Source organism: Podarcis raffonei, chromosome 17 (assembly GCF_027172205.1).
Source record: "Podarcis raffonei isolate rPodRaf1 chromosome 17, rPodRaf1.pri, whole genome shotgun sequence".
NCBI classification, from domain to species: Eukaryota; Metazoa; Chordata; class Lepidosauria; order Squamata; family Lacertidae; genus Podarcis; species Podarcis raffonei.
Genome location: NC_070618.1, coordinates 35,125,367 through 35,145,702, shown reverse-complemented (window position 1 = coordinate 35,145,702; position 20,336 = coordinate 35,125,367). Strand labels below are relative to the sequence as shown.

The 20,336-nt window shown below is 46.1% G+C and overlaps 1 protein-coding gene and 1 long non-coding RNA gene across 4 annotated transcripts in view; one reads left to right on the top strand and one right to left on the bottom strand.

Moving 5' to 3' along the window:
• The window catches only part of PDE4A (phosphodiesterase 4A), a 388,477-nt gene that overhangs the window by 257,013 nt on the left and 111,128 nt on the right, over positions 1 to 20,336 (top strand). Inside the window, exon 1 of one of the 3 annotated variants that reach the window (XM_053370588.1) lies at positions 18,077 to 18,170. The exons of the other annotated variants lie outside the window; for them this stretch is intronic. The gene's annotated coding sequence lies outside the window, so the exon portion shown is untranslated. Of the gene's footprint in view, positions 1 to 18,076; positions 18,171 to 20,336 lie in introns of those variants that run through there. 3 annotated transcript variants of the gene reach the window in all.
• On the bottom strand, positions 6,941 to 18,000 carry LOC128404734 (uncharacterized). The gene is made up of 3 exons (XR_008328159.1): positions 17,873 to 18,000; positions 14,110 to 14,147; positions 6,941 to 7,106 (listed from the first exon to the last, which is right to left on the bottom strand). It is a non-coding gene; the product is annotated as an uncharacterized LOC128404734 (long non-coding RNA).

The window sequence follows — 20,336 nt, the reverse complement described above, 5'->3', positions numbered from 1 at the left end:
AGGGAGGGAGGACCCTGCGCTTTAGGATCAGCTACCATTCTTTGCTAAGTGAGTCGGTGGGAATTTAGCTGGCTGGGAAAGAGCAGGGGGAGGGGAGAGGAGAGAGTGAGTCAGCCGCTGACTGCTGGGAGCTTAGCAAGAGCCGCAGGGCCTGTTCAATAAATCATGGCAGCAAGATGTACCCTTGGAAGGCGATGGCATGACCTTTGTGGTGACAAGACAAACAGCAGCTCTGGCTTTACCTGTCAGGCCGCATCCACCTCAAGGGGACAGCATGCTTGGTTCTCAGAAAGAGGGTTTTCCGCTGCCAACGGCACTGACCTCTCTTGTCCATCGTGGTCACAAAGGGCCACAGTTCCTTCCTCCTGGTCAGTCACTAGAGCACAGGAGGATGGAAAGCCAAAAAAGCAACAGTTCTGCACGTGGTGTTGTTATAAGACAGGGCTATTTGGGGGGAGGGTTTGGTGTTTTTTTAAAAAAAAGATGTTTCCTGTCATGGGGGAAAGAAGCTCTGTATATGCTTCGAGACATGCTGTCTCCCTAAAAAAGCCTCGTATGGTGTGCTTTGTACATGTGTGTTGTGCATGAATTTGTGTAATTTACCATACTTGGGTGTGCACGAAATGGTGGCTCTGCCCACTTTGGTTGGCTGCACTATTGATTGTGAGGGCACCACAAGCATATGTGGCCCTTGACAGGTTGACTAAGAGGGAATGTGGCCCTCAGGCCGAAAAGCGCTTCCCATCCCCAGGCTAATGGGGAAGACACCCTAAGAGACACTTTGTGGCCACCAGAGGTTTTTGTTTTTTTAACCAATGATGGCAGTATTAATGTTCAAAGACTAGGTTGTTTTTTGCTTGTTTGTTTGAGACCCACGTAGGATAATAGACACAGCTATAACAAACTGCAGAAGAAATATGGGACCAAGATAAGAGCTGTATGAAGGGATGGGGTTTATTGTGGGGGCAGCTGCACTACCACATCCCTGTGTGCCACACTGTGTGGGATACACAATGTGATGCCTTCCATATGTTGTTAGACTCTAGTGTCATCATCCCTGGTAATTGGGAGTCCTCAGAATCTACAGGGCACCACACAGCCTACCCCTGACACACACATACAGAACCAGCGACCCTGTTTATTTACTTAAAAAATTCTCCAGATTATGCAAGAGCCAGGCCTAGAATCAAGTTCTGCAGCTGGTGTACATTTGGAAAATTCTGTTATTTAATTTGTATGCTATGAAAAGTGTACAGAGTTGCACAATGTGTGTGTTTCTTGGAGACCTTGCCTTCAGAATGATAGCATTTCCGGTACGCCTTTTCAGTGCTGTGTTTACTTTTTTTTGTCAAGTAACTGGAAGAAAAATGATTTGAGTCTTAGCGAAACATGGGGCATGAATTTTGGGAAGGACCTTAGTTCAGTGTTGGAGCCCAAGCTATGCATGCAAATGGTCCCAAGGTCAGTGACCAGCCTTTTGAGGTGGGGCTGAGAAAGTGCCCTGTCTAGATCTCTAAGCTAGACAGACCAATAATATGATTTATTATAAAACAGCTTCCCAGAAGGGGGAAGAAGATGCATGAGGGGAGAGCGACAGAGTGGAGGACTTTTGAGAGGGACTTTTGAGGTGTTCTGAGTACTGAAGTAAGTCTAGTGTCCCAATCAAGAAAGGTTAATAGTCCCACTCTATTCTGCCTTGCTCAGACCACACCTGGAGTCCTGTGTCCAGTTCTGGGCACCACTATTTAAGATGTCCTCATTGACAAGTGGGAATGTGTGCAGAGGAGGGGGGAGTTGGGTATGTGTAGCCTGGAGAAAAAGAGACTAAAAGGAGATATAGATCTTCAGATATCTCAAGGACTGTCACATGAAAGATGGAGCAAGCTTGGTTTCTCCTGCTCTGGAGGGTAGGACCCAAACCAGTGACTTCAACTTGCAAGAAAGGAGATCCCAGCTCAACATCAGGAAGAACTTTCTGACAGTAAAAGCTGTTTGACAGTGGAACAGAGTGGCAGACGTTCCTTCCTTGGAGGTTTTAAAGCAGATGTTGGATGGTTATCTGCCATGGATGCTTTAGTTGGGATTCATGCACTGCAGGGGGTTGGAATAGATGATCGTTGGGGTCCCTTCCGATTCTACAATTCTGTGATTCTATTATTTTGTGACTCACTGAGCTGGCAGTCACTACCAGTTCCATCCCTATATGAAGAGGTGCTTGAAATTGTTTGATGTGATTCTGATTGGCTCACGGAGATATCGGGCAGTTCCTGGTCGGGCTGTCAAGTAACAGCATTTTGCCATTCAACAGCAAGTGGCAGCCTTCCTAGGTGCAAGCAAGGCATGGCATTTGCGGGTCAGGAGCCATCTACACTCAAATTATCATTTGGGGATGCAAAGTGCCTTTATCACCCAATGAAGCATGGCATAAAATGCCTGCTATCTGATGCTTCTCTCTTGGGCTGCTTGGGTTGCTACTTGGAAAAAACAAAGCATATAAAAACATGCTCACTCAAAAAGCATGGAGGAATTCCCTCCCCCACCTTATGTCTGGATTAGGCACATGGTGCTTAAGCAGAATGAGATGCATATATCTCAATGTTTAATAATAATATTACCATCCTATATAATAATCCTATTGTAGGATTCTTATGGAGCCAAAATGTCACCATCTGTATATCATCCACAGGCTTGGAGAAACCTCAAAGTTTACAGAAACACACACACACAGGCACAAATATTTACGGGGGGGTCGTTAAGGGAGGGGAAGCCCCCAAATAGCCCATTGAGGACTGAGCATGCTCAGTGGGCATGGAAATTTGACTGACAGCTCATTGCAGGGTGGGCGACTGAAGATCAGTGGAAAGGAATGAAGGTCTCCTGAGGGTGGGTGGGGGGATGAGGAGGAAACCTGGCTGGCTGATGGGAGCTCTGAAAAAGAGCATGCCAAACTACAATGTTTTAGTAGTAGTAGTAAATACATACATAGGGAGGAATTCAACGTGGCGGTAAGCAGATTGCTCTGTCAGCCCAAGCTTTTCTGTATTTCTTTGATGGAGTGATCTGCCCTGCTCTTACCCTATGCACTGTTCTGGGAGCTCTCCCCACCACCACCTTGGGCATTGGGCCAATTGGGGGGAGAAAAGAAAGAGGGAAAGGCTTGTTGCACTAGCAGAAGCCCTAGTTCGGGCTGCCACTTGCAAAACTACGTAGCTGAATCCAGGCCACAAGCTTAATGCTTATAAAAGCCCTGTTGCAGATGTGGGTCTGAGAGAACTGCAGCTTGCCTTATCTCTATTATTATTATTATTATTATTATTATTATTATTATTATTATACCCCGCCCATCTGGATGGGTTTCCCCAGCCACTCTGGGCAGCTTACAGCACATAGTGAGTTCATTATATTGAGGTGAGATACGAAGCAAGTCTTTCCTGGTTCGTGGCTCTGTCTGATTCCTATAAGACTGGCTCTCAGTGACTTGGGGACTGGAATAGCCCACTAGCAGCACTGGGAGGTTGGGGAGCTGCTATGATCATGTGTCTTGTGTTTTTAGCATGAGCAGAAACAGAGTGCCATGTCAGTTCTGACACACTGTTCTGGAACTGCTGGATGCTGCCTCTTCTTTTGACTCAAATCTCCCATGATATTGTCAGCATTACTCTGGGCAGTGTATATCATGCTTATGTTCTCCCAAAACAGAACTATATTGAAACGGGGTGGGATACCTGTTGCCCCTACAGGTGTTGTGGAATACAGCTCCCATAATTGCTGGCGATTGGCCATTGGCCAGGCTGACTGGGGCTGCTGGGAGTTCCCAGCAACACAACTTTACCTGACTTAAAGAATTTGCTGTCACAAGCTGTCATGACAGCTTTTATAGAGGATTAGTGAGATTTGCAGATGGTTAGGTCTATCAGCGGGTATTAGCCACGAAGTCTAAATGAAAGCTCCATTACTACAGAGGCAAGATACCTCTGGATAGCCAGATGCTGGGGTCTTGCTTGTAAGCTTCCTGGGACATATGGTTGTCACTGAACTAGCTAAGGCTTTGGTCCAGTCCAGCAGGGACTGCTCTTAACATTGTTGATATCTTTGATCAGTCTAGCTGTTTTTGGAATAGGCAGAGTATGAGAGGAAGCTGTTGTATTACATAAGCTTCTTCACCAGGCGGCCAATTCTTTAAAGAGCAAAACTGATTACAAATGCCACGATGGACGTGATACAAATAAGAAGAGGATGAATTGGTTTGTTGTACAGAAATGCATGCATTTTGTTTGGTGTTGAAACAGAGAGAGACCCTTTTTTAAAAAAAGAAGAAGAAAACAAAGAAAAAGCCTATTCACAAAACAAGCTGCAATATTTGTTTCTCTTGAAAAGCAGAATACAAGCTGCACAAGTTTGTGAAGGTTTTATGTGGGGTTTTTTATGTAGATGGCCTACGAGACTGAATGTACGATTTCGGCTTCTTCAGTTGGTGACTTTGCCATTCTGTTCAGATCAGTGACGCTCTGGCAGCAAAGCACAGCCTTCAAATTGTCAAAGAATAATAGAAACTAATTTTCCTGCAGAAGCAACCTTCCCATGAAGCTGGCTCATTTGTGTTAGCTTTTATTCAGGGCCACAGAGTAAAAGAGGCATGTTTTGGGCCCATGGGGCATAAGCCACCAGAATACTGGCCTGGACAATCCCCGGAGAAATGGATAAGAGCTGTGCAAGCATACTACATACACAGCTCCTGTTCATCTTAATGTTGCGGTTCCCAATGTGGGGCACCTGCCCCATAAGGGGAGCCATTTGATATTTAAGGGGGGCAGTTCGAGAATGAGTTAGACCAAGTTAATGACCTTTTTGGCTTCTTCCACGTGAATAGTTCGCTTTTTGGATAATAAGAATTATATGTCGGGAGGGGGCATCAGCATAGCTGTCAGTGTTTCCCTTTTTTAAAGGGAAATTCGCTTATTCCGAATAGGATTCCTCGCAAGAAAAGGGAAATGTTGATAGCTATGGGCATCAGGATTTTAGAGATGCTTAGGTGAGGCATGGTCAAAAAAAGGGTGGGAACCACTGTCTTAATGGAAGTAACTTCTATAGGGGAAACTTCCAGTCAGGCTGCATCAATGTCCATGTGAAATTAGGGTTTTCCCACGCTCCCTCCCTCCGGCAATGGGTAAAATGTTTTCAGCTTTCCTGTGCTCCACATTATCTGAAGCCCAGATTCTGGACCATTCTGAATCCCTCTCCTCCTCTTGGTTTTGTAGCATCTTCAGCACATTATCAGCACATTCAGGGCAAAGCATTCTTGGAGAGCATCCATTGCTTCTTTAATATATGAGAGGCCGTCTGCTAATGCCAGCTCCTCTGCCATCGTGCCATCTAACCCACATGATAGAAGAAACCAGAAGAATACATTCTTCTATGCTGTTGGGAAAGGACATTGGGAATTAACTTTCTACAGCTATGCTTCTGCCATGCACAACAGTGAACTCTGCGCCTTCTCTGCAACAGCTTTGTCAGGGGGATTCTGCAGGGGGACAAAGCTGCCTTGTTTGTGCTTTCTCATCAAGGAGCCTCAGCTGAAACAAAGCACATGGATTTCATGGAACCCTGCCCAGTCATGGGTTGGAGCAGTGGAGGGGGGGAAGAGTTAATTTAATCGGCACTTTGTTAATCCTTTCAACTGCTTCTTATTACCCTTAGATTAGTGGCTGGAAAACAATGTGCATTCTTTTGGAATTGAGCAGATGTTTCAAAGCCTTGCAGTGGAAAAAATAAAATACAAGCAGGAAGCTGCAGGTTCTCAGGCAGTAGAACGTGCCAGCAGCTTCCCCCCCCCCCCACATGAGCTTCTCAGAGCACCCCACCTCTTCAGTGGTTTGATGTTATTTACACAGTAGACGAGGGTGGCACTGTGGGTTAAACCACAGAGCCTACGACTTGCTGATCAGAAGGTCGGCGGTTTGAATCCCCGCCATGGGGTGAGCTCCCGTTGCTCTGTCCCTGCTCCTGCCAACCTAGCAGTTCCAAAGCACGTCAAAGTGCAAGTAGATAAATAGGTACCGCTCCGGCAGGAAGGTAAACGGCGTTTCCGTACACTGCTCTGGTTCGCCAGAAGTGGCTTAGTCATGCTGGCCACATGACCCGGAAGCTGTACACCGGCTCCTTCAGCCAATAAAGCGAGATGAGCACTGCAACCCCAGAGTCGGCCACAACTGGACCTAATGGTCAGGGGTCCCTTTACCTTTACCTTTACACAGTGGCTTTATCTGGCCTTCAAGAAGAAAACAGGACACTTCAAGATTCGTAATTTGAATGGGCACCTTTGGGGCCTGTATCATAACCTTGGAAGGAGGAAGCCGCTGCCTGGACTGAGAGACAGAAACAGAAGCTTATGTGTTCACTGTGATGTTGAATAGAAGACAAGAGTACCCTCTACTGGCAGATGTTGTTACTTCTAGGGAGTCATTAACCATGGTTTCCAAACTTGATGTAGAATTCTTTCCCCCAAAGAGTGGAGGGGCATTTCCCAAAGGTTGTGGCAGTGGGTGGGTGGGCCCAACTAATCCCCCTTCTCTCAGCCCTTAGGAATAGTTGCTGTCACTTCACCATGTGTTTGGGTTCCATTCATTTTCTTCTTGCTGTTACAGAAGGTTTCTTTAAAATAGCTCTGGTTCCTAGCTCTCCGCTTCTCTGCATTTTCTTTTCTTGTGTGCTTTGCATATAATAATAATAATAATAATAATAATAATAATAATAATTAATAATAATAATAATAATAATAATAATAATAATAATAATAATAAAAAATTTTATTTATACCCCATCCTCCCCAGCCAGAGCCTGGCTCAGGGCGGCTAACACCAGAAAAATTACAGTAAAAAACATAATAGGGGGGGAAAACCCAATTTAAAATACAGGTTAAAATGCAGCCTCATTTTAAAAGTAGCCCATAGATATGGTTTGTTCTGTTGTCTCCTTGGGGATTCTTGTGACCAAAAGGCAGCATATCCTTTCATATGTCTGACTGATCAATAGATTTGGTACAACTGCTTACACTCGTATCGATCAAAGATAACGTTGTGTTCTTGGATCCTAACGGGGTTTAGAAGCTTTTAAGAGAAGTTAGTCAAAGTTACTGAAATAACTAGAACAAACATTTTAGTGTCTTAAGTCCTGCAGATTTGGGGATACAGGGGGACCTTGTCATCTTTGGTTGTGGAGGGAAGAGAAGTCGATACCACAAAACAAGTCATGCAAAGTTCTTCCTTTGTCTCTAAATCACTTTGGACGATGAGCCGCATGGGAAGGAAAGCTTGTGCAGTGGTTAGAGTAGGATGGGCTGAGAGGCAAGATTTTCAAGTTCTCTGAGCCTCACTGCAGGGGAAGTTCTGTTATTTTTTTAATGGGTTGGAGCTGGAAGGCTAGAGAATTGTTCCATTGGCATTTATTAAAGAAATATTAGGAGGTAGCATGACCTAGTGTTGACTAAGTGTTAGACTGAGCTCCCATTTATGCCTTGAAAATCACTTTAGGACACATCCCAGCTACCAAAACTTTCACAAAGTGAAGGTTTCACACGTTTGAAAAGTCTCCATGCTCCTAGTGACTAAGCATAGGACTGGACTCTTGCACTTCGCCAAGTTACAAATTGATACAAATCCATGATGATAATATTGGATGCAGAGGATCAATGAGCTACTTCAGATAGAGTACATCCATTTGTGAATGATACCAGTAGTGCTTCAGGATTGACATGCGGCTTATAAATACTGCAGGGCTCTTGACTGAATTAAAAACAGCCATCTTGTACATTTTGAAACCTCACTCTGGGCTCAGACGTAGGACTCCCCCCCCTCACGGCAAGTCTCAGTTAACTTCTACTGGAAAACAACTCAGCCTGTGCTCAGTGCCCATAGCCTGGCAGTGGGAATGTCTGTGACAGTGGCATTCTTAAAGCCTATATGTGCATAAATCAGCAACACATGGTGGCATCTCTTACATGAGCCCGTCATGGGCATAGCCAGGATCTTTTTTTGGGGGGGGGTGTCAGGTTGGGGGGGGCAGAACCGAGTTATCTGTGACCCAATTAGTCAGTTAGTTAAGTATTTTTATTTATTTACTTGAAAGGGAGGAGGCAGTCCAGGGACCCCGTCACATTTCTGGGGCTGGAAACACAGCATGGCTGAATGATTTCATAGCAATACAGTGGTACCTCGGGTTACATACGCTTCAGGTTACAGACTCTGTTAACCCAGAAATATTGCTTCAGGTTAAGAACTTTGCTTCAGGATGAGAACAGAAATTGTGCTCCGGCAGCGCTGCAGCAGCAGGAGGCCCCATTAGCTAAAGTGGTGCTTCAGGTTAAGAACAGTTTCAGGTTAAGTACGGACCTCCAGAACGAAGTAAGTACTTAACCTGAGGTACCACTGTATAGGAAGCTGCATTGCCCCAGCTTAGACTGTCTCAGAACTGGCAGGGGCTCTCCAGAGTCTCATAAAAAGGACTTTCCTCATCATCCTGCTTCCAGATCTTCTTAAACTGGAGACGCTTAGATTAAACCTGGGACCTTTTGCAATGCTAGGCATGCCACCTCAGTCACTGAGTGGTGGTCCCTTTCTGGCTGTGCTCTGTGCTGGCGAGTGGAGAGAGGGGAATCCACTGAGGCGCTCATGTCTGTAAACCAATAGTGCAAGAGAGGTAAATGGGAGCAGTCGCAACTGCTCACCCCTGATATAGGTAAAGGTAAAGGTACCCCTGACCTTTAGGTCCAGTCGCGGACAACTCTGGGGTTGCGGCGCTCATCTTGCTTTATTGGCCGAGGGAGCAGGCGTACAGCTTCCGGGTCATGTGGCCAGCATGACTCAGCCGCTTCTGTCAAACTAGAGCAGCGCACGGAAACGGCGTTAACCTTCCCGCCGGAGTGGTACCTATTTATCTACTTGCACTCTGGCGTGCTTTTGAACTGCTAGGTTGGCAGGAGCAGGGACAGAGCAATGGGAGCTCACCCCGTTGCGGGGATTCGAACCGCCGACCTTCTGATCGGCAAGCCCAAGAGGCTCTGTGGTTTAGACCACAGCGCCACCCGCGTTCCTCACCCCTGAAATAAGAGATCCCAATTGATAGATCTTCATGCATTATCACTAAAAGCACTTTCCCCAATGGTTCCAGGGTGAGGCAGTCAGGAACATAGCTGTCAACTTTTCCCTTTTTTAGAGGGAAATTCCCTTATTCTGAATAGGATTCCTCACAAGAAAAGGGGAAAGTTGATAGCTGTGGTCAGGAAGTACTGCCTCCTGGTTGACATAAGACTTTTTAGCAAGGGTTTCCTTTCAGGTCCCAGACCACCCCTAGTTTCTGGCATGGCTTATATCTGAGCTGCTGCTGCAGCAGCTGTTATTCTAACTGTTAACCAGCACAGGAGCCTCACTGGGGAAAGGAAGTAGTGCCCCTGGTTAGAAGTAAAAGAAGGGTGAACTGAGGTTTAGAGTGGAGTGAAAAGCACTGATTGGCCTCAATGTTCATGGGAGAGCAGGGCCTGGGTTCACAATGCAGAAAGGGTGGTTGAATAGAGTCCTCAAGAGCTGTCTCTGGAAGCAGATTTAAAGAGCACCCTTAGACAAGTCCCTTCCCCTTCTGTCCCCAGAACTGTGGTTCTTAAGTGGTGGCAGCTTTGTTCTGTTCCAGTGACGCACTTTGAGGCTGTTGTGAGCGCAGTGACTCAACTCTTGGGTCCATGTGCTGGCTGCCACCTTCACCACTGTTGAGGAGTTTCAACAAAGGGGACTCTGCCCTCGTTGTCAGGAGGCCTGCTCCTAATTGTGTCGCCAGAAAGGCGGAATAAAGGGAAACAAAGGAGACACCTGTTTCTCATAAGCGTCTGTGAAGATGGTAATTGGAGGGAGCCAAGAGTATTAATTGCAGAGTACAGTGCATTGTTAGCTTGGCAGGAAACCTTCCCCTCGCTTTGTTGCAACACCCAAAATCAAATCCCTCTGCTGGATTTTGACAGGGGCCTTCTTTGTTCCTGGCTGAAGTAATCTCCATTTGTTTACCTCTGCCTCATCTCAGGTGCTGTCTTGGGGCCAAACACTTTGGCAGCATGCAGAATTATTTTACTAGCACTTTGCGGTGGGGGGTGGGAGTTGTGGATTCAAAGAAGACCCTCACTGTGCATGATATGGTCAGGCACCACAAAGGAAAACAGAAATCTGAAAAATGCACACAGTCCAAACCCAAGGGGAGAGCTTATATCATGACAGTAGATTACAAAAGAGGTTGAAACAAACACTTCACTGCAAAATTGCAAGCAGAGATTGTTTCATACTAGGAGAGGAGTCAAGAGGGAGGGGAGGGAATGTCATTTGTGAGCACAGCAGCTAGGAATTTGAGTAGGTCATAATCATTTTTATCCTGTTGGTAGTGTTTGGTGGTTGTTTCCAGAATCAGCCCAAGACATTTTGCTGATGGAGGTGAAGGGACAGGATAGCTCCCCCATTTCATTTTAAAAAGTTGAATAGATAGGCAATATAATCATATTTTGATGCTGGTGGAAATACCGTATTTTTTGCTCTATAAGACTCACTTTTTCCCTTCTAAAAAGTAAGGGGAAATGTGTGTGCGTCTTATGGAGTGAATGCAGGCTGCGCAGCTATCACAGAAGCCAGAACAGCAAGAGGGATTGCTGCTTTCACTGTGTAGCAATCCCTCTTGCTGTTCTGGCTTCTGAGATTCAGAATATGTTTTTTTCTTGTTTTCCTCCTCCAAAAGCTAGGTGCGTCTTGTGGTCTGGTGCGTCTTATAGAGCGAAAAATACGGTACATTGCCCTCCAGAGGACAGATAGCCACTTCCTGCACCACCCCTGCCCAGCATCTGCCACCTGAGGCAGATGCTTCACTCTGCCTAGTGGTGGGGCTGGCCCTGGCTATATCTTCTCTCAACATGGTGGTTGTCTGTTTTCTTCCAAGTGATTTCACAGCTTTCAGACACTGCTCATCTTCCATACTTAGCTTTGTCAACAGAACTAAAGATGGTAGAACCATCAAATCAGAACTTACTGTATATATGCGAATCTAATGCAACACTGAATCTAATGCACACCTCAGTTTGCAAAACCTTGAACCAAAAAAAGTATTTGCTGGTGAATGTAAATGCGCCATCAAATCTAATGTGCACCCTAATTTTCACGACGTAATTTGGCCGAAAAAGGTACATATTACATTCGAGTAAATACAGTAAGTAGTTGAGAATCTAGACAACAGATGTGTGTCTTGTATACCTCAGCATCAACTTGTATTCAGGTGAGAGCAGATTTGCAGAGCCAACTGTTATGTATGCAATGGTCTGTGTTCATCTGCACTTGAGTCTGGACTAGGATTCTGAGTCCTGTGTTCTGATTCAATACATAATATCCAATCATGTATTATTTCCAGTGTTTGGGCTCTGGCATTGCCTCTTAAGCTCTTGGAGGTTTAGACGGCCAGTCATGTTGAGAGTGGGAGTGGCTCAGGCCTTCAGAAATACATATAAGCAGTTGCTTTGCCCCGTTTGACTGTTCTGTTCTGTTAGCTCAATAAAGTCTCTTGCTGTAATCACAATGTCTTGCCTCATAGAAACCCACGTACACTTTACTGGCAATGAAGGTGGGACATCAGGATGGGTAGGCTAGACGGAGCTGAAACCACTATTGAGGGTGAGACCACTGCCTTGGTTCAATTCTGGCCGCTGCCAAGGTGTGCTCGGAGCAGAACATTATGGCCACACAGGGCCACATTGATGAATTTGACAGAGCGGTCCTGGGAAAATGGGACTTACATGCTGCCAAGCTTGAGTTCTACCTCGCAGCCAGTAAGGTCACCAACCTGGGGTTCATTCAAGGACATAATGGAGAAACTACAAGAACACTTTCCACTACATGCATCAGAAATAGCCCACCAGCAAATGGACCAAGCTCCAACCAAATCAGTGGCGGCTTTCATTGTGGCTTTTGCCATTGCCGTTTCCTTGATCTAGAGACTATGCTCCATGGCTGGTTTGTGTGTGGCTTATGCGACAAGGAACTGCAACAGCGCCTTTTCACAAAGAGGGACCTGACCTTCCAAGCCACGCTTAATGAGGCATTGGTGTCCTAGGCAGCTGGTATAAGCATCCAGGAAGTTCGACAGTGATGGGCCAACCCTTTCATTTATAGGGATATAAGGGACATCTTCAGGTGGTATAGCTACTCAGTTGTTCACTAAGAAATAAATGTTTTGGTCAGTGCTTCCAAAAGCATCAGGGTGATTTTGTGGGAAATTGCAGTCAAACATAACTATGCATGAGTACTAGTTAGTTTATGAATGGGTTAAGACCATAGAGTTAAATTCCTAGACTCAGGTCATGCCCCCTTTTTTCTGATGAGGGAGGAAGCAAAGCCTTCTCTTCCTGTTCCCTCTTTCTTCGTGCAATGTAACTGACCAAGGAAGATGTGCCTAAGTGATCTCCAAGCTTAGAGCATGTGTTTGAAGCAATCTTTTTGTATTTTCTACCCAAGAGTATTCTTCCTGGGTTCTCCTTGCTGCTGCTTGGATAAATGCATGAACCTGACCTTTGGGACTTTTGTAAGTAAAGTGTTTTAAACTTACTTAACAGTGTGTGGTCTGTTCATTGCAAGAGGGGTAGAAAGAAGGGTGCTGTACACAACCAAGTGGGATATGAAAAGGGTTTAATAACCAACATTCCCACACTATGCTGCTGCTTGAGCTTTGTGAGTTAAAACTCTGTTACTGGAGACTCTCCCCTACTGAAGAGTGTTCTTTGAATTGAGGCACCCAGCCATTTTGGGGCGGTTGTTATTTACCCCACACATGTGGGTCACAGGGATTCATATTTTCCTCCCACAGATTTGGCAGATGTGCATTGGCACTTATTTATTACTAAAATTAAAAGTGGTTTTGTTAAGAGTTATTTAATAACAGATATCACTTTAAATATACAAGATTGTCTCTAGCTCTATTGTTGTTTGCCATTTTGCATCACAGTGCTGCCATCACCACAACCGACACCCCACTAGCCCCAAAGACTGCAGTGCATTCAACAAATTTTCTGTCTGCAGGTCTTACTGGTTGCTTATTTTGAGACTTGCTTCAAGTTCCCAGGAACATTAAATTGCTGGATTTTGAGACTTGCTTCAAGTTCCCAGGAACATTAAATTGCTGGATATTAGCCAGCCTTTACACATTCCTCCCGCCCTGCCCCCCCCCCTGCAGTTTCCTGCTATGACAGTAACTCATAGAGACAATCGTAATGAACAAGATTAGTCACAGATGATTTGACTACATACAAGGCTCTTAGGTCATTGATTTCTTCTCTCCTTTAAAAGCCCTTTCCTTGACAGATGAATTACTTCTGGCCCCCCTGGGAGCATGTTATAATAGTGATGTGGGCAGTTGTATCTTTATTTGCCTTCAAACAGCCATTATCACTTGAGGAGTCCTGCTCTCTTAAGTGCTCATTAAGAATTACATGCCAGTTTTCAGTGTTAAAAAGGAGAGATGCTCCAGGAGATACTGGAGCGAAGTGGTGGACGGTGGCAGGCCAACTGACCACATAAAGACAGCCTGGTCTGATTTGTGCCTTTAGCAAAAGCTTGATGCAGGTCCCAAGTTCTTCATGGGAATAAATACAGTCACCTCCTAATGCAACCTCTGCCAACCTGGTGCCCTCCATATGTTTTGGGCTGCCACTCGCTCCATCCAGCACAGCTGGTACCAGGATGTCAAAGGCTGTTCCAATGCATACTTTTCTGTATTTAGAAATGAGAAAAGGGACACTCTTGGTACGCTTCACCGTGACTTTCATTTTGGCACCAAGTAAAAAACCTCTCATTTTGCCCAGGCATTAATTAGACTAATAGTGGTCTGCTTTGTGCCTGTTAAACATCAGTTATTTTTAAGTATATGCAGTTTAAATTATGGTTGTTCTTCCAGTTAACAGAAGTCTGGTTTGTGGTGGTTTGAATGTGATCGATGAGTTTTTGGGATTTGTAATGATGTTGTGTCCCACCCTGAGATGAGTTCTGCTGAAATTAGGAAATATATATTAAAAATAAATGAAACAATACTTGCTATACCTACCAAGGATCAATGCCTGAGGGACCCCTGTTCCTCACCATCTGGAGTAAATGAAAGTTCAGGTTTGTGAGTTGACAGTGCAGACAGGAGTGATGAGCTTACTTCTGGAATTAACGCTTTTTGTTTGAAACTGTAGGCGCACTAACCCGCGGGGTCATTGTTTCGCCAAATACGCAACGTCTGATTCACTCAAAAAGGGTGCCAAACACCTGCAAATTGGACCCTACAACATTTGGCGGTCCAATCCCCACATTTCACGCTAGACGATAAAATGAGTCCCTGGCGCCCTAACCTGCGGGTGCCCTTTAGATATTTGAAGAGGACTGTCATATCTCCTCTCAATATTCTCTTCTCCAGGCTAAACATACCCAGCTCCCTTAACTGTTTCTCATAAGACAGACCCTTGATCATCTTGCTGGCCCTCTTCTGCACACAGCTTGCAAATACACTTCTTAAATTGTGGGGCCCAGAACTGGACTCGGTGATTCCAAGTGTGGTCTGACCAAGGCAGAGTGTGGTACTGTCTCCAGACTGAGGTTGGGAAACAGTGGCTTGCCTAAGGAGATAGGACTTGGATCAGGCTCATAGAAAAGGGTGTTCACACAAGCACACCATGCACAATGAGGAGAGGAGTCACATCTGTCAGCCTGCCTCCCACCCCTTGGCAGGCTATGCGTTTGGGAAGCATGAGAGAGGCTTCTATGTGCATGCAGTCCTGTGGGATGTGGTGCCCTGTGGGCTGCCTGAAATACCACCCTTCTTGGTTCAGGAGATTCTGGAGGAATTGAAGACTGTACAGAAAACAGAGAGACTGAGGGCAGTATGGAGAGGAGGAAAGTGAGAAGTCTGGAGTTGTGGGGGGGGGAGGAGTGGCTGCCTTCACCCACACAGCTGCACATATCCAACAGCCAACCCCATTGCCAGGGGTGTGACGGAGCTAGAAGCCTGCATCCTCAAACTGTAGCTAGAGAGAAACTGTGAACCAGTTTCAGGTTTTTTGCCTGCCTCTTCTAAGGAAGCATGTGGGCCAGAGGCAACTGCACACTGGTTCAGGGAAGCTGGTTAATTCCTCCCCTACCTCACAACCATTCCACCCCAGGTGCCATAATTCCCCCTACAACAACGGCCAGTCGTGCCCACTTGGGCTCCACACTGTGGGTGCCCAATGCGTGGGTGCCGCGTCGTGCCATGCTCCAGCTCTGCCGCAGCGTCTGGATCAGGGTCTGAGCCTCTGCCTGAGCACAAGGGGTAAGGCGGTGGTAGGGGGGCAAAGGTCGTGCGGCAGTGGTGCTCAGAGGCAGGGGGCAACTGCCAGGTGGCAATGGTGTGTGGCAGCGGCAGGTGGTGGAGCTGGGGGCCGGGCACCCACAACAAAAATTTGCCCCTGGAGTGGGCACCAGTGACAAGGGCTGCCGGTAGGGCACGTGGGATTACATTTGCACTTGGATACCCTGTTTCAGACTGCTCTATATGTTTGGGTGAGGCTCTTGGTTAAACAGTCAGTTTAGAAGAAGAAGAAGAAGAGTTTGGATTTGATATCCCACCTTTCACTCCCTTTAAGGAGTCTCAAAGCGGCTAACATTCTCCTTTCCCTTCCTCCCCCACAACAAACACTCTGTGAGGTGAGTGGGGCTGAGAGACTTCAAAGAAGTGTGACTGGCCCAAGGTCACCCAGCAGCTGCATGTGGAGGAGCGGAGACGCGAACCCGGTTCCCCAGATTACGTGACTACCGCTCTTAACCACTACACCACACTGGCTCTCGGTTTTAAAATTTCATTACTTTCCCCCCCGATTTTGAATTTCCCTCCCCCAATATGGCACCCAGCTGGTTGACCAGGGCAGGTGTGAGAAACTCTGTCCCCACCTTAGCTTCTTGTAACATCTGGAAACCCTCCATGTTAAGATTTTCCCTCACTGGGGATCTGACCTGTTTGGATCTCAGTGGTTAGGAGAGCAAGCCTGTGTGCCCTTCCCACTCCTCCCTTTCTTCAGTCTCCAATCTCCCCCCACCCCAATGCACAGCTTTTCAGAATCTCGTGAGCAAAAATCCCTCTGGGTAGCTCCTCGGACTGCGCTCCAGGCATTCCTCAGAGAGCTCCATGTACAGTTATATGTGTAGGTTGTCTCGCACATGGATCCTCTCACACGTCCTGTGAGCCCACTACTCTGAGCTGGTCGGATCAGGAGAGAAGCAATCCCCGTCTGCTCAACCGGACGCATTCAGGTTCACCAGTCAAAATGCACCAGTCAAGGCAAAGCTGACACATTTCTTCCGCTGTTTACGAAATGGGTGTAATTTCAGAGCCTGTTGCTCAGACATCACTTTTGGCTCTGCCTTTTCTTAATTTCAGCAGGCGACTGTTGGTGTAGTGATTTATTTGCTCCAGCAGGTGGCAGCACAGTCTCAACGCAAAGTCACATTCTATGGCACTTTGTCAGCTGTGCTGAAATATTTTTTGATTGCGTATGAAAATCTCTCTTTCTGTTTCTTTAATTGAACGGGGTGTGCTCCACTGCGCTTTTACTTTCTGCTCAATAGCCACGTCGAAAGTAAGAGTCCTGTCTCCCAAACATTAGCCTACTAACCCACCCACCCCCCGGATAGAGTTGTTAAAATGTAGCCAAAAAATTTGCAAATGAAACATTTTGGACATACAGATGCAGTGATGATTAAAGCCTCGCCTGCTGAATTTCTGCTTGTCAAGCAGCAGTTAAAGGCGCAGGAGCCTTCCCTGTAAAAACAATTAGCAAGCTCAGGCTGCAGGTGAATACAGAAATTCTAGTTATGAGCTTCTTGCCCTCTCCCATATTATGGTTTGTATGGGCCTTGTTTGCTATTAAATTCCTCACTCACTTTGCATTTGTTGTTTACCGATCTAGACCAAGGCGACTTTTTCATTCATTTTTTTTCTGAATGGCTTGGTATAGAAATAAATATTTTGCTTTGGGACATCAGGAGGAACAAAAAGTAGAAATTATTTCTAAAAAACTTTTTATAGAAGCAAAATGAGAGCAGATAGGCCCAGTCACTTCCTTATTATATTTGTAGTGTTGTACTTCAGGCATGTGACCAGGGCATGGGCATCAAGCAAGCTTTGCAGCCCAGAAGTACACAGTTGTTGTTAGGTTAAAGGTAAAGGTAAAGGGACCCCAAACAGTTAAGTCCAGTCGCGAACGACTCTGGGGTTGCGGCGCTCATCTCGCCTTACAGGCCGAGAGAGCCAGTGTTTGTCCGCAGACAGCTTCTGGGTCATGTGGCCAGCATGACTAAGCCGCTTCTGGTGAAACCAGAGCAGCGCACGGAAATGCCGTTTACCTTCCCGCCGGAGCGGTACCTATTTATCTACTTGCACTTTGAGGTGCTTTCGAACTGCTAGGTTCGCAGGGATTCGAACCGCCGACCTTCTGATCAGCAAGCCCTAGGCTCTGTGGTTTAGACCACAGTGCCACCTGCGTCCCGTGTTGCTAGGTTAGTCCCCGCCCCCCACAAATCAAGAGTTATCAAATTGCTAAAATGCTAACAGACTGTTTGATGTATGAGGTGAAAAAAGGGTTTGTTGCTGCACAAAACCCTTTTTACAAGAACACCGGTGAATATTTCTATGCAACTAAAAGCCTTCATGTAAATTCGAAATGCCAAGACAACTCAGTAGAGTTTTTCCTGTTGTTGTTTGCTCTTGGCTGCCCCTTCAGTAATTTTACCTGACAGTCACCCAGTTTCCAGTTTCAGTGTGCATTTGCTCATAATTGTATATAAATACAAACCTAAAGAGCAGGAGAGAGCTTTATCCTAGCATATATCTACCGGACATCCAACTGAGCCCTCTTCCTGCCTCCCGATTCCCAAGCTGCTTCTGATACCAAGGTGGTTTGAACAGCTGCTTGCCTCCCAACTTGGCTGCTTCTGTAGATGTGGGTGACAGCACCATGGACTCACAATAGCAAAGTGTGATGTCACAAGGCAGGCGTGCAGCTGGAGCAGGAAATGCGAGGGCCGGTCCAATGTCCTAGCATAAATATTACATGTTCCATACTGCAAGTGATGGTGGATTTTAGCAATCAGGTAAGAAAGTGTCGCTGAGATTATTTAAAACTTGTGCCATGGGGAGGGAGGAGCTCAGATGAGTAGAATATGGAATTGGTGATCAACGCTCAAAGTCTCATTTCCATCACTGGGACCTAAGCACACACGTGAAGCACTAATTTGAAAGTGTGTGCTGCATTTCTCAGAATTGCATCTATAATCATATTCCAATTGAACCCCTAACTTCTGGAGAATTGTGTTGTTGTTGTTTAGCGTTTATATAGTGCTTAGTGCTGAAAACACTTCAGAAACATTTAGCATTTATGTAGTGTTGAGTGCTCAAAATGCTTTGCGTAAGCATTATCCTTACAAAAGACCTGTATGTTAGGACAGTATTATTATCTCGTTCTCGTTAGCTGGGAAGGTGGGTACTGAGGCTAAGAAAAATGGGCTTACCTAGGACGTGGGTGGTGCTGTGATCTAAACCACTGAGCCTCTTGGGCTTGCTGATCAGAAGGTTGGCTGTTCAAAACCCCGCAACAGGGTGAGCTCCCATTGCTCGGTCCCTGCTCCTGCCAACCTAACAGTTCAAAAGCACGCCAAAAAAAGTGCAAGTAGAGAAATAGGTACCACTCCAGTGGGAAGGTAAACGGCGTTTCTGTGCACTGCTCTGGTTTTGGTGTTCCGTTGTGCTAGAAGCAGCTTAGTCATTCTGGCCACATGACCTGGAAAAACTGTCTGCAGACAAACGTTGGCTCCCTTGGCCTATAAAGTGAGATGAGCGCCGCAACCCCAGAGTCGCCTGCGACTGGACTTAACTGTCAGAGGTCCTTTACCTTTTAAAAAGCCACCTAGTGCACTTTTGGTGAAGGTGGGGTTTTTTTCTGCATTGAAAAAAACCTTACCAAATTACCGGTACTAGAGCTGGGGGTAACTAAAAGCCCTGTCCTTGTCTGTCTACTCAAGACTCAGCTCTTCTAATGGAGTAAGGGGTCTCCCTTCCCACTGACTGTTTCCCCACTCCATTTTGCGCCTCCACCCCCGCCCCATAGCATTTCTTCCCACTTGATTTCAAATGCATGTTCAAATGCACCATGAAGTCACTCACTCTCTCTCTCCCTTAGCTTCAAGACTTTGAGCTCTACAACAGGAAGCTAAGAACTGCTAGTCAGCTTGACAATACTGAATGAGATGGGCTTGGTATAAGTAAGGAACCTTCCTTTGGGAAGCCCATGATAGGATATGAAGGCAAAATAGTCCTGTCCCATTATTGTTCCTCAAATACTGGTACTGAGCAGCACAACCTGCCTCTGCATCTGGATAGAATGCATCTCGTCAAACTCTCCTGCCTTACAGGTCTGTTACAAGGCTTGCTATGAAATGATGCCTATGTAGTGCTTTGAGCATTCTAAAAGGGCTATATAAATGCTAAAGTGTGTGTGTGTGTTTTAATCTTTTGACTTGCTATCTGGCAACCCTAACGACTTGCCCCCAAGCTGAGGACGTTTTTTATCTTTGTCATAAGCTGGCTAAGGCTGAAGTAGTTTACGTGGCTTTCTCAGCTTAGGGTGATCAAGCTGAAAATGTGAAGATCCAGCAGAGAGATAGCCTGGCGGATGGAGGCAAGTAATGCGGTGCCTCAGAGATACAATCTGTGCCCCCAAAGACCTTGCAAGCTGTGAAAAGGCTGCTGGCCTCAGTCTATGTGAAGGAAAAGGACCTTCCTTCCAGTCACTCCTGGGATGAAAACGGTGGTGCCAGAAGGATTTGCACTTGCTTGTGAGTGAGATGCAGAAAAGTTAAGAATCCCGAAAGCCAACAAAGCTCTGTTGGGTCCATCAGCAAATAAAAATTCCTTCCTCTGTTACAGTTTTCATCCCAGGAGTCACATGCGTGAAATAAATAACTGCAATATCAGAAAAGGACTTGCGCGCCTCTATTCACATGGTATCTGCAGCGGAACTGAGTTCTAAACTTTTCTCCTTCCCCCACATGGTGCCTTTGACCACAAAACCATGTGCTGTTTCAATTTGAAAAGGAGAAATAAAACTCCTGCCAGCTCTGGGTCAAAGCTGCATGTTTATTTGGTACCCCCAGTGAGGGGATTCAAGCTTGCAGGGCTCTGAAGTGTTTCTCCCTGCCTGTTGCTGCCTGCAACTGCCTGATTGCGCTGGGAGAGCCGAGAGATTGAGATAAGTATTTGTG